This window comes from Acinonyx jubatus, chromosome B1 (assembly GCF_027475565.1).
Source record: "Acinonyx jubatus isolate Ajub_Pintada_27869175 chromosome B1, VMU_Ajub_asm_v1.0, whole genome shotgun sequence".
In the NCBI taxonomy this organism is placed as follows: domain Eukaryota; kingdom Metazoa; phylum Chordata; class Mammalia; order Carnivora; family Felidae; genus Acinonyx; species Acinonyx jubatus.
The window spans coordinates 69,616,590-69,630,457 of NC_069382.1; the positions used below are offsets into that span (position 1 = coordinate 69,616,590).

At 36.3% G+C, this 13,868-nt stretch overlaps 1 non-coding gene across 1 annotated transcript; it reads right to left on the reverse strand.

Moving 5' to 3' along the window:
- Positions 1–12,242: 12,242 nt before the first annotated feature.
- LOC113603177 (U6 spliceosomal RNA) lies at positions 12,243–12,346 on the reverse strand. Its single transcript, XR_003424719.1, has one exon. It is a non-coding gene; the product is annotated as a U6 spliceosomal RNA (small nuclear RNA).
- Positions 12,347–13,868: the final 1,522 nt, after the last annotated feature.

Sequence of the window (13,868 nt, forward strand, 5' to 3'; positions counted from 1 at the left end):
GGATCTGAGCAAAATAAATGGAAAAGCTTCTGAAAAGGATTCACCATTCTAGATACCATTAAGAATGTTTGTGACTCAAGGGAAGACGTCAAAGATCAACATTAACAGAAGGTTGGAAGAAGCTGATTTCAACCCTCATGGAGGACTTTGAGGGCTCAAGACTTCAGTGGAGGAAGTACCTGCAGATGTGGTGGAAATAGCAAGAGAACTAGAATTAGGGGTAGGGCCTGAAGACGGGACTGACTTGCTGCAACCTCATGATTCAACTAAGAGATGAAGAGTTGCCTCTTATGGATAAGCAAAGAAAGTTGTCTCTTAAGGTGAAGTCTACTGAATCTGTGAAGATGCTGTGAAGATTGTTGAAATGATAACAAGAAATTTAGAATATTATGTAAACTTAGTCAGTGAAGCAGCAGCAGTGTTTGAGAGGATTGCCTCTAAGTTTGAAAGAAGTCCTCCTGTAGGTAAACTGCTCTCGAACAACATCGTGTGCTATAGAGAAATTGTTTGTGAAAGGAAGAGTCTAGGGATGTGGCAAAATTCATCATCTTACTTTAAGAAATTGCTGCAGTTACCCCAGACTTCAGCAACCACCACTTATCAACACGGATGCAAGAGTGTCCACCAACAAAAAGATGACAACTCACTGAAAGCTGAGATGATAGTTAGCATTCTTTAGCAATAAAGTCATTTTTAGACACAAAGTGTCTTTTTGGACATAATTCTACTCCACACTTAATAGACTGTATAGTATTAGCATAGCGTTTACATGCACGGGAAAACCAGAAGTTTCATGTGATTCTCTTGTTATGATAGTCACTTATTTGTTGTGGTCTGGAAATGAGCCCACGATGTCTCCGAGGTATGCCTGTAAGAATGAGCAAAACAAATAAGATACTTGACTCTCAATGCTCTATGTAATTGGTAGAGTCAAGTGGTGAGAAACAAACAAACACCAAAACAATGAAAGAAAGATGATATTGGACCCCGAGGAATGCAGTGAAGAAAATAAGCCCGGGTAAAGTGATAGAATAGGGATGGGAAAGACCTTGCTTATTGGGAAGAACAGCGAGGGTGTGTTGAATGAGTGACAGCTGAGATGACACTTGGTTGAAGAGGACTCAAACATTTGAAAATCAGGCTGGGGAGTCATCCATGCTGCAAGGGGAGAATATTTGTATGATGGGTTTGCAATTGATGTGAAGAAATATGAAGAGATTTGCACGCCATTCAGGAGATATAGTTATGGAGATTTGTTGCTGGATCAGATGCTGGGGAACTTAGAGAAAAGGAGACATCATCCGACTCCGCTGATGGGAGTCTTATTGCCAACTATTAAGACAGGTAACACAGCGGGAGGATCAGGCATTGAAATTGAGTAGAGTCATGCATAGTATTTTGGATATACTAGATTTGGGAGGTCTGTTTGTTATCCAAATATAGATATGAAATAATAATAGCCATCATCATAACAATGGTTATCATTATTGAGCACTTACTACAGTGCAAACAGTTTTAGATCTTTTCCTTAGATGAATTTTTTTTCTCAATATAATCCAGTGAAGTAGATATTATTTATACCTCCATCATATAGATGAGGAAACAGGAACAGGGTTCAATAACTTGGCTAGATTCACACAGTTAGCATGTGTTAGAGACAGGATGGTCACTTGGTCAGTGGTCTTGTTTCTGTACCACTAAGCTATTCCTTTGGGTATCATATGTATGAGATGAATCACTGGGTTCTACTCCTGAAGCCAAGACTACACTGTATGTTGACTATCTTGAATTTAAATTTTAAAAAAAAGTATCAAAAAATAAAATTTGGCAAATTTGAAGTAAGCATGGAACTCAGAAAAGAGCTAGGAAATTAATGTGGAGTTATTAGAATGTAGACAAAGTAAATAGTAAAGAGAAGATGTTCTATGACTGAATCCAGAACACCAAATACATATAAGTCAGTTAGTTATAGAATGAGGAACAAGTCAGGGGTGCCTGGGTGACTCTTGATTTCGGCTCAGGTCATGATCTCATGGTTCTGTGAGTTCAAGTCCCACATTGGGGCTCCATTAGTGCAGAGCCTGCTTGGGATTCTCTCTCTCTCTCTCTCTCTCTCTCTCTGCCTCTCTCTCAAAATAAATAAATAACCTTTTAAAAAAGAAGAAGGAGTAACAAGTAAGGGAGAGACAGTTGGAGGACCAGTGAGGTGGGGGAAACCAGAGACTACATGATTCCAGAAGTTCAAGGAGTCAGCTTTATTGAATGCTGCGAGATACTGAGGCAGGTGGTAAGAGACAGTGACTATGGATTTGGCAAAATGGAAGTTAATGGAAACCTTTACTAGGAAAGTTTTAGGTTGGCAACAAGAGCTCAGTTGAAATGAGATGAAGAAAAATATGAGGTATAAGGAGTTCAGACAGTGATGGCGGAAGTCTTGCAGAGTTTTGTTCCCTGGGAGGGAAGTAGAGCTATGGAGTTTCTTGGGGTTGGGCAATTGGATCTGTATTAATTTCCTAGGGCTGCCGTATTAAATTACCACAAACTTTGTGGCTGAAGAAAAAGAAGAAATTTATTTCCTCACACTTCCAGAGGCCAAAAGTCTAAAATCAAGGTGCCTGCTGTGCTCTTTCCAAATGTTCTATGCTGGAATCTTTCCTTGTTTCTTCCAGCTTCTGGTGACTTCAGGCATTTTTTGACTTGTGGTTGTATAAGTTCAAACTCCACTTCTGACTCTATGTGGATTTCTCAGTTTCTCTCCTCAGTTTCTCTCTTAGAAGTATGTTTGTCATTGCATTTAAGGCCTGCCTGGATACTTGGATACTTGGGATCATTAACTTAGTCTCAATTGCAAAGACTTTTTTTTTTTTTTTTTATAAAGTCACAATCACAGTTCCCAAAGATTAGGAGATGAACATATCTTTCTGGAGAATACCATTCAACCCACCACAGAGTGTATCAAATCAAAAAAGGGCCTTTGTAAAGGAGCTAGGAAAGTATTCCCCTATGCTAGCATAAATTTTCCATTAGGTAGGGAGAAATTTATGATATGGTAGAGAGAGGAGATATTACATGTGTGAGTCGATGACCAGGTGAGAAATTATAGGATACAAAGCCCAGAAGGAACATATATATATATATATGCATATATACACACACATACACACACACATTCTATGGTATAATATATATATACCATTTAGTATAATATATATACTATTTTAGCAGGGATTTAGCAGGGATATAGTATAATATAATATATATATATATATATTTAGTATATTTAGTATAATATATATATATCTCCCTGCTATATATGCATATATACACACACATTCTATGGTATAATATATATATACCATTTAGTATAATATATATACTATTTTAGCAGGGATTTAGCAGGGATATAGTATAATATATATATATATTTAGTATATTTAGTATAATATATATATATCTCCCTGCTATATATATATATATATATATATATATATATATATATATATAAACTATTTTAGCAGGGGTTTATTAAACATGGGTTAAGTAAGTGAGGAGATTTGGTAAGAGGGATGAAGGAATATCTGTGTGTTTGCATCTATTTTTTTTCATGAAATATGAAACAAGTTTATAAATTAAAGTTATCAGAAATAGAAATGTTCAAAGTTTGGGGCACTTGGGTGGTTCAGTCTCACTCTTGATTTCAGCTCCAGTCATGATCTTATGGTTTGTGGGTTCGAGCGCCGTGTCAAGTTCTGTGCTAACAGTGTGGAGCCTGCTTGGGATTCTCTGCCTTCCTCTTTCTCTGCCCCTCCCCTGATTGTGCTCTTTCTCTCTAAAAATAAATACATATTTTTTAAAAAAGAAATGATCAAAGTTTGAAGACTGAGTGGACTTTCTGAAATATTTTTTCACAGAGAAACAAAACGAGATGTTACTAGGTATATACATTGGTCTTGTCAAACCCCCTAGAGAACTGTGATCATAAATCATTAAGAAGACTAGTTAACCTGGTTTGTTATATTTTTGCAGCAATATTTAGCTGGTCAAGTGCAAAGGGACATATGGAGAATATTTGGGTAAACCAAGATCATGGATTTCCCAATCCTATTGGAGGGTGAAAAGGGTAAGGCATAAATAGTGTTGGCTTGTGAGAGCTCACAGTGATTGATCATGGAAGTCTTACTGGTTAAGGAAGAGAAGTTGTGAAGTGGGTGTTGGATATTGAAAACACTGTAAGGGCACTAGTTTGGAGTTCTCAATTTGGTTGAAGAATTGTTGGTGTGGGGGCGATAGAATAATTAAACTGAAAAACTAAAGTGATGGTTGATGAGAAGTACGCTTGACATTGAGACTTCTGAGGTATCATGGTTTTGACAATGTCATGTGTCTGACTGAGAGAATAGATGGTAGAGGCGGGTACTGGATTATCCAGTAGTTCAAAAACATGCTTACCATGTGTACGTGTACACACACACACACACACACACACACACTCATTCGCCCAAAGGCAAAAGCATATAAACTAACAAACAAATAAATTTGAAATAGTTTTGTGTTTTAAATATTAATTTCAAAAGACTAGTAAAAATCCTGTCTTGGAACGTTTTGTGTGTTTTATGATTGTTTTCGTTTTAAATTACCTAGTCTTTTCTGGCTAAGGAACATTTAAATCTAGCCCCAAATAAGATGAGATGGCGGATGATGATTGGAAGTTAGTGGTCAAAGAACTGAAATAACTGCGCTTTTGACGCATCATCTATAAGATGAATCGATATCACTTATAGAAAATGCTATGAAGAATTTCCAAGAGAAATTATGTGGATCAATGAACTGATGCATTGATGAAATGATTAAGCAAAGTATTTATTAGAACTAGATCCTGAAGTGTGGGTAGCATATTTAAAAGTTCATATTATTATTTTCTATGTGTATAAAGTCACAAATGTACAGAATAAAAATTATGACAAATACCAAAAGAGCAATGAAAATAACATGTTATTTGCCTATATATTTGATGAACTGAAAAACACTATCCCTGTCCGTGTACTTTTGTTCTTTTGCAATATTGAATCATTAAGAAAATCATATCCAATCATTTATACTGTTTAATAACGGGTTTTTTTTAAATTTTAATGTTTATTTTTGAGAGAGAGACACACACAGAGTGTGAGCTGGGGAGGGGCAGTGAGAGAGGGAGACACAGAATCCGAAGCGGGCTCCAGACTCCGAGCTGTCAGCACATAGCCTCACGTGGGGCTTGAACCCACGAACCATGAGATCATGACCTGAGCCAAAATCAGATGCTTAACCGACTGAGCCACCCAGGCACCCCTGTGTAATAACTGTTTTAACTTGACAGTGTACCATGTGCCTTTTCCCACGCCAATGCATATCATTCAAAAACAAGAATCATAATTTATTTAAAATGCATGGGCACAGAGGAAGGGAGTGCAGAGCAAGGTTCATTCAAGAAACAGAAGGAGGGTGAGCAAAGGAGCTAAGAGAGGACTTTTATTCTGTGTGGAAGGAAAGAGAAGGGACGTTCGGGTTTGAACAGATAGTCTGTGCTGTAAAATATTCCACCTGAGATAGTGAAAGAGATACCTGTCTTTAGAATTCTCTGAATACCCAGTTGAGGAATTTGAAATGATTCTTTTGTCATGGGAATTTGTTGAAAGGGACTTGTAGGGAAATAAATATGATTATACATTGCAGCAAGTATGGTATGTTGAAAGGATCTACCGGACATTGGAAAATGTGCACGCACTGCAAGGGGCTTACAGCCTGAACTGGAATTGTGGCTACCACAATTAAAGGTAGAAACTGGTGCAAGAAACAGTTGGGAAGAAGCATCAACATTTAAGTACAGGAATAGTGATTTAAGAGTTAAGGTTAGGTAAGAAATAACGATCCTTAGAAGAAAGTAAAGTTTGCTCAGAAAGAACATTTATAAGGGAGTCCATGTGTTCGCAGCATGAAGTTGCCAAATAAAAAATATAACACATACAATAAAGACACACACACACATGCACACACGCACACTCGCAAAGACAATTCCCAAAATTAGGTAAGAAAATAGCGGTTTTCTTAGAGGATTTTTTTTCAGATCTCAAATGTTCTCTTACAGGATATATTCAAGATTTCAGTTGTTTTAGTCTGAAGCCAGGTAGACTCTGCTTTTTGTTCTTTTGTTTGTTCATGTATGTGTGTGTGTTCTAACTATTGTCTGTAATAAGCCAATTATCAAAAAAGAAAGCACAGCTTTATTTCCTTGGTATCAAACAAAATCCTCTACAATGAAAGCCTGTCAACTGTTCTGTATTTATTATTGTTGTTGCTGTGATTTTGCTGTTGTTTTAAAATAAAATTTGCTACCAAATTTTTTAATTGGCAGCACTAGACAATAGGCTGATGCTAGACTGAGAAGCAGCTCCCACCTCTAATAGGATGTGTACCTTCAAATACTTGTCAGTATCACTCTGTTGACTGAATCCAGTCTGCTTCCTGTTTCCTGCCTAGCTGTAGCAGATATTTGAATGTGCAGCTTCTGCTCCAACATTCTTACCTTTCGTGACCTTGGGTGACTTGCCATAAGTAAGGATGCCAAAAGAGAAAGTCCTTTTGGAAGTGACCCTGCTTTGCAAAGTGGAGGGAAGAAGGAGAGATAATGAAATGTCATTGGGGCATTTATTTGAGGCTACAATGTGTCAAGTATGAGAGAGAGAGAGATGACAGCTGCACTTGGACTTGAGATATCACACCTGAGTGGCATTCTTGTTGTGGAAAGAAGTTAATGTCATGGGAATGAGTCAATTCTCTGTGAATAAATAATATATTATTTGTTATATATATTATATATAATATATAACATATATTATTATTTATTATATTAATTTTCACAGAGAATTCTTTTTGAGAGAGAGAGAGAGGGAGCATGAGGGGGGAGGGGCAGAAAGAAAGGGGCACAGAGGATCCAAAGCAGGCTCTGTGATTAGAGCAGAGAGACCAGTTTGGGACTCAGTCTCACAAGCCATGAGGTCATGACCTGAGCTGAAGTCAGATGCTTGACCCACTGAGCCACCCAGGTGCTTTATATGTTATATAAAGAAAAGGGCTTCTGATTGAGCCTTGTGGATTATCATAGGTGGATGTTGCGGGGGGTTTGGCTAGATATTATCAAAAGGAATTTGTAGAGAACCAATGAGTCAATTTTCTAGGAAAAAGAAGGAAAATGTGTCATAATTGTTTCATCTTTATTTTTCCATTTTGTTCAAAGTATTCACAAGTACTCTGATGGTGAACTTTGAGAAAGCACTGTCACATATTTTATGTAATTTGCCGTTTTAAAAATTCATGCTGTTTTTGTCAAAATGACTGATAGAAAGATCCTGATAAAAAATGACAGATGATTTACAAATGTAGATATTTGCAGCTGCATTATTTACTGCTCTAAGGTTTTGATACATATGCACTAACAGTTTCAGGAGCAATTCAGTAGAAACATGTCTTATTAAATTATTGTTTGATGACAAAACATTGGCATTTTCTTGGACGGCTAAGAGAGTTCGGTACATAATTTAATTTTCCAAGGCATCATGAGAATTCAATTGAGTTATGCAACTAGAGAATGATAAATCTGATTGATGTAGTCTAACCTCACTTAAAAAGCCTGAATTCTTGATTTTACACGTTATACATAAATTCAGTCTCCATATTAAATAAACGAACTTTACAAGTTTATTTAAATGCCTCTTTGACCTGGGGCGCCTGGGTGGCTCAGTCGGTTAAGCGTCTGACTTCAGCTCAGGTCACTATCCCACGGTCTGTGAGTTCGAGCCCCGCGTCGGGCTCTGGGCTGATGGCTCAGAGCCTGGAGTGTCTGATTCTGATGTCTCCCTCTCTCTCTCTGCCCCTCCCCTGTTGATGCTCTGTCTCTTTCTGTCTCAAAAATAAATAAACGTTAAAAAAAAAATGCCTCTTTGACCACAGTACTTAATCTTAATCACCTCCCTTTACCTAGAGGTAATCATTGTTACCAGTTTGTGGTACATCCTTCTGGTAATTTATCATTTAAATATTTACTCATATTGAGGTCAATCTATATGTACTAACATGGGCAATCTTCAAAATCTTTTATTGGGTGAAAAAACCCCAGCTTGCATATTAAAACATTAATTATAATAACATTTATATTAAAATAAACATACACATTTAAAACAATACTGTATTTTCTACAAATTCTTGTTACCTGCTTCCTTCTCCTCTTCTTCCTCCTTCAACGACCTTTATATTGATAACCCTTATCTATATTTCAGATTTAGATCTCTCTTCTGCATTCCTAACCTACATTTGTAGTTGCTTAATGCACCTCTTAATCTAATCTTTCCCGGACATCCTGGCTGAACAATCAAAGCTGAATTTATTACCTTCCCATATTTACCTTCTCCACCTTCTGTTTTCCCTACTTTTGTTACTCTCGCTGCAATTCATGTGGTCATCCAGATGCCTCCCATCTGTCATCAGCCTCCAAATCCAATTGTTTGCAATCTTGTATCCCTAACTCACTTAGCTGTACTATTTATCATATCTGCCTTTGTATATTCCTATTGCCACGTAACTTATTTAGGACTTGCACTTTTCATTTAGACCACTGCAATATCTCTGACTAATCTTTCTGTTTCTATTGTAGTGGTTCACAAAGCTATTGGACCACAGATCACCTGGGGGAAATATTCAAGCTATAGATGCCCTTTTCATTTTCATTGCTGAGAAAGGTAGTTTGGGAAGGTGATTCGAGGTCATAGAGTTAATTTAAGAGCTTTCAGGGGCGCCTGGGTGGCTCAGTCGGTTGAGCATCCAACTTCGGCTCAGGTCATGGTCTCGCAGTTTGTCAGTTCGAGCCCCACATCGGGCTCTGTGCTGACAGCTCAGAGCCTGCAGCCTGCTTCGGATTCTGTGTCTCCCTCTCTCTCTGCCCCTCCCCTGCTCATGCTCTGTCTCTGTCTGTCTCTGAAAAATGAATAAACGTTAAAACAAAATGTAAAAGTTTTCATTCTCCCAATTCAAAATGCTTCCCATACTGGACCATCACCTGTGAATTTAGATCTGTTTAGTTTTCTGTTAGTCCTGTGAATTTAGAACTGTTAATTTTCTATTTTCTGGGGTACTGAAATTAGGATTATGGTTATAAATGTTTAAACTCTTGCTTGCTTAGAGGCTACTGAAAAGTTCAATGATCTTCAGGGTGAGATTTCCAGGAACCCTAAATACCTATATGCAGTCTTCTCACTTAATGTGAACATTATGTTATATTGTGTTTCTGATCTAAAAATTTTTTAACATTACATTTCAACAAGAAAAAAATTCTAATATTTTAGCTAATCCACAGGAGAATTTATGATGAGGAACATGCCATTGCCAACATTAAAAAAAATCATTGGTGTGGAAAATTCATGAAAGATTTTAAGACTTCTAATGCTTTTGTAGGATTAAGATGATATGATATTAAGGAACTAAGAAGACTTTTTCCAGTAGGTATAATTACACTAATAAAGGAGATTTATTTCTTAAGCAAGACTGCTTCAAAAGGATGCCATCCTTGTTCATAATTCTTATTTTAAAACAAATCCTTCTTTTCAAAGGTCTTTCAAAGATTATTAGTTACAAATGAGTAAACTGATCTGAGTACTTATTACTTATTCTCCTATACATGGAGATATGAAAACATACACATAAGACTGTCCTTGACCTTTCCTTGCCCTAAAGCATAATAACACTTGTTGCCACAACTTAATGTGTGGTATGTGTTAATTCAGGGTTGCAGGACTTTATCTTCACCATCATCAACCAAAAAGCATAAATATATTGCAAAGGTTCCTTATGTCTTATATTCAAACTCTTTAAAATGTTTCTCTTTATTTGGAAGTGAAAGTTTTCGGACAAACCAGGCAATAGGAGTTATTTTCATAAACATTTATGCTACTTTTCTCTTGGACTTAATAGAAAAAATCAGTAACATTATTATGCATAGTCAGAGACCATTTATTATTTCCCAGATGAGCCCTGAGGCTTCTTCTTATACTTTGGTATATTCATCTCTCTCTCTTGATCTCTTCTTTAACTTTTCATCTTCATCTCTTCATGCCCATATGCAGTTCTAGTCCTTATCTGCTCCATGCTTTCCCTTCTTCACCGAACAATTTTGTTTTAATAGAATAAAGGAAAGGAAGTAAAAGCACTTCATTTTTAATTATATGCAATTTTATTTTAAGCCTCTCTTTTGCTTGTAACCCTCCCTGTGAGTCCAGGCCTTGGGGGTTCAGGGGTTCATGTGCTTGTTAAGAAGAAAAAAAACTAGGGGCGCCTGGGTGGCTCAGTCGGTTGAGCATCCGACTTCAGCTCAGGTCACGTTCTTCCGGTTTGTGAGTTCGAGCCCCGCATCGGGCTCTGTTCTGACAGCTCAGAGCCTGGAGCTGCTTCGGATTCTGCGTCTCCCTCTCTCTCTGCCCCTCCCCTGCTCATGCTCTGTCTCTCTCTGTCTCAAAAATAAATAAAGCATTAAAAAAATTTTTAGAAATAAAAAGGCCTTGAAAACAGTAAAAAAAAAATTGTCTAAAGAGTATTGAGGGACTTCACGTAAAACTTGTACAGCTACAGGAAGCTTCTCTCAGCTACAGAATCACTTCTAACCTTATACAATGTGATACTATTTACTTTATTCAAAACTTCAAGATTGTTTTTAATTTGATTTGCCTATTGACAGCAATGTAATATTTAATCGGCCTCTGTTTCCTGATCTTTTTCCTCCCTTGCTTCCCAGAGGTGTACATGGCATGTTCTCACATCCTGTTACCAACATTAATATATGTCACCCTTGCAAATTGTCCTTCATGACTCGTCCTCCATCCACTACTGCAGAGTTCTCTAGTTTGATGTAATCTTGGCTACTGTAAATTTACATTAGTTCACATTATGTCTTTTTTTTTTTTTTGACAAAATGCAAAGCACCCTGTCCAACTTTCAGCCCTGTCATACGACACCAGAGGAAGCTGGCAACTTTATGTGAAACACATGGTGAGTCCCCAACATTCATCAATTAATGACCGGAATGCTAAGCCGTTTAAACAAGGAGAGAAATAGGCTCCGGTGTCCAAAGGAAAAAACAAAACAAAACAGTGAAAATAAGATTATATGGTTTGAAGTCCAAAGGATAATTTTCAAAGCTTAAACAAATGATTTACAAAGAATAATTTCAGTTTCCATAAAAGCGAGAACTTCTGAAAGCTGGAGACTGAGAAATTAGGAAGTGCCTGTGGCGGCCGGGGAAAAGTTGTGCTACTGGGAGCATATATAAAGCAACACGGTCTTTACCTCCTCGCCAGCAATAAATCCAGAGAGATTATTTGTGCAAAGGTCAATTTGGATACAAATTCTGATCTTTGGAGAGAAAAATTTAAAAGCCTAATCCATGGGTACTGAAAGAAAATAGAGGTCCGTCAGTCAAATGTGTAATTTCACAGAAGAGCAAACTGAGATATTCATTTTTGAAAGTATAACTCTCTTGGAGTATCTCTTAATTCTACTTTCTCTGTTCTCAACCTTTATTACTTGCCCTTGGCACAATATTTTGCCAAGCTACAAATAAAATGATGTGATTGGCATATAATTATTATAACTGAAGAAAGACAAAAAAACCCTTTATATTACATGTTAACTGTGCTTACAAAGAGAAGATCCTACAGAAACTAAGAATGGCTTTCGGAACTCTGCCTCCCTCCCATACTTTTCAATGTGAAATTTTCCCAAATTGAGAAAAAAAAATCTAAAATTTAGAAAAAAATTTAACTATCATCTGAATGAAGTTCTAAATCCGGTTTTCAGATGATTTTTATTACAAAACAATTTTAAAATTTTAGATTTTTTTCTGATTCAAAGATATATACATATAAAATTTGTAAAAGAAAAAAAGCTAATAAAGATAAATAAAACAATCAGACTCCCAACAGTACATTTTGATGCAGTTTCTCCCATTTATTCTTATGCTTATTGAAATAGTTTTCTTTTCTTTTCTTTTCTTTTCTCTTTTCTTTTTTCTTTTCTTTTCTTTTTTCTCCTCTCCCCTCCCCTCCTTTCCTCTCCTCTTTCCTTTCCTTTCCTTTCCTTTCCTTTCCTTTCCTTTCCTTTCCTCTCCTCTCCTCTCCTCTCCTCTCTTCTCCTCTCCTCTCCTTTTCTTTCCTTTTCTTCTTTTACACATGGAACCCTTCACAAATTTGTGTATCATCCTTGCACAAGGGCCATACAAAATTCTGTATCATTCCAATTTTAGTATACATGCTGCTGAAACAAGCACTATTGACATAATTTTCTACATACGGATTTGTAATCTATTCTATAATTTAAACAAAATTTTAGGATAGTTTTTTCTATGTGTTTAATGTTCAATTTATTTTAAAAGGTGCGTAAAATTTTATTATGTGGAGATACCAGTGTGTGTGTGTGTGTGTGCGCGCGCGTGTGTGTGTGACCTCCACCTCCATCATTTATTCCAGAAATTTTTCTATTTGAAAGATAAGTTTTAAACATTTTTAGATAAAGTCTTTCCATTAAATTGTAAAGAATTACCTTCTTAGGAGGGATGCTTAGAAGGTACTAACAAGCGTAAGGTCCATTTGCTTTCTATAAATCTTTCACCAGTTTATACTCTCCCACTAGTGTGTGAGAATGCCTGCCTCACTTCAGTTTTGCCAGTAATGAGTCCTATAGACCAAATATTTGACAATAGCAGGCTCAAAAAGTCATTGGCTAATTTAAAAAAGCCAGTTAAAGTAGGAAGCATAAAACTTTTTTATATAAACTTGAAGTGCATATATGTACATTAACTTGCCTGTGTTGATTTATAGCCAAGGGCTTTGATTTATCTCTTTGCTGTCACCTGTCTTGTATAAACTACATCCATTTTACATCGTTGTAATTTTCAGTTTTTGTTTTTTGTTTTTTTTGAAATGAAGCAAGAAATCAAGGATAGTGACAGAAAACTTCTGACCTTTGAAGGAAAAAAGTTACCTTTATTTTTGTGTGTGTGTTGTTTCATCCAAATTGGTTTTGACATAAATTGTATTAGGTAGTTCACCTTTACTCGTTTCAAAGCATGCAATTGAATGGATTAGCTAGCTTTTCAGGGGAGGGTAAATACAGCTAGGTGGTCTTCATGATCTTTTTATTTAGTGATGAATATGCCCTATATCCCATTATTTTTGGAGTAGAAACTCCAATGTAAAGTTCAGTAAGATAAACACTAAAAATGATATCCAGAAGGCCTCTTGTCTTTGTGTTATTGGGCACACAGCACAGTCTTGACTTGGGCAGATGGCTATTGTAAGAGCTTTGAGTCTGTACCTACTGCAAGAGGTATTCTCTTACTTTTCATCATAAATACGTTCAAAACTGATAATATATGTGAATACCATTATTTTCTGTAAAAATACTCTCTGGTACAAAGTTCTATGCATAATAATATACATTAAAAGACACACTGCCCACCTACACTTCATTGTGAAAGTCCGATAAAAGATCAACAATTCACTCTACTTGGAAGTAATCAACTTACTTATTATTCTCTGACATTTAAAAATATTTAAAGGGTATTGCGAATATTGCTGCAATAAACAGAGTGGCTCATATATCTTTTTTGAGTTAGTGATGTGTCCATTGATATACCAGTAGAGAATGAGGATGTAGTGTGTGTATATGTATATATATCTATACATATCTATATATACATATCTATATATATACACATATACATATCTATATATACATATACATATGTACATACACATATACATATCTATATATACATATCTATATATACA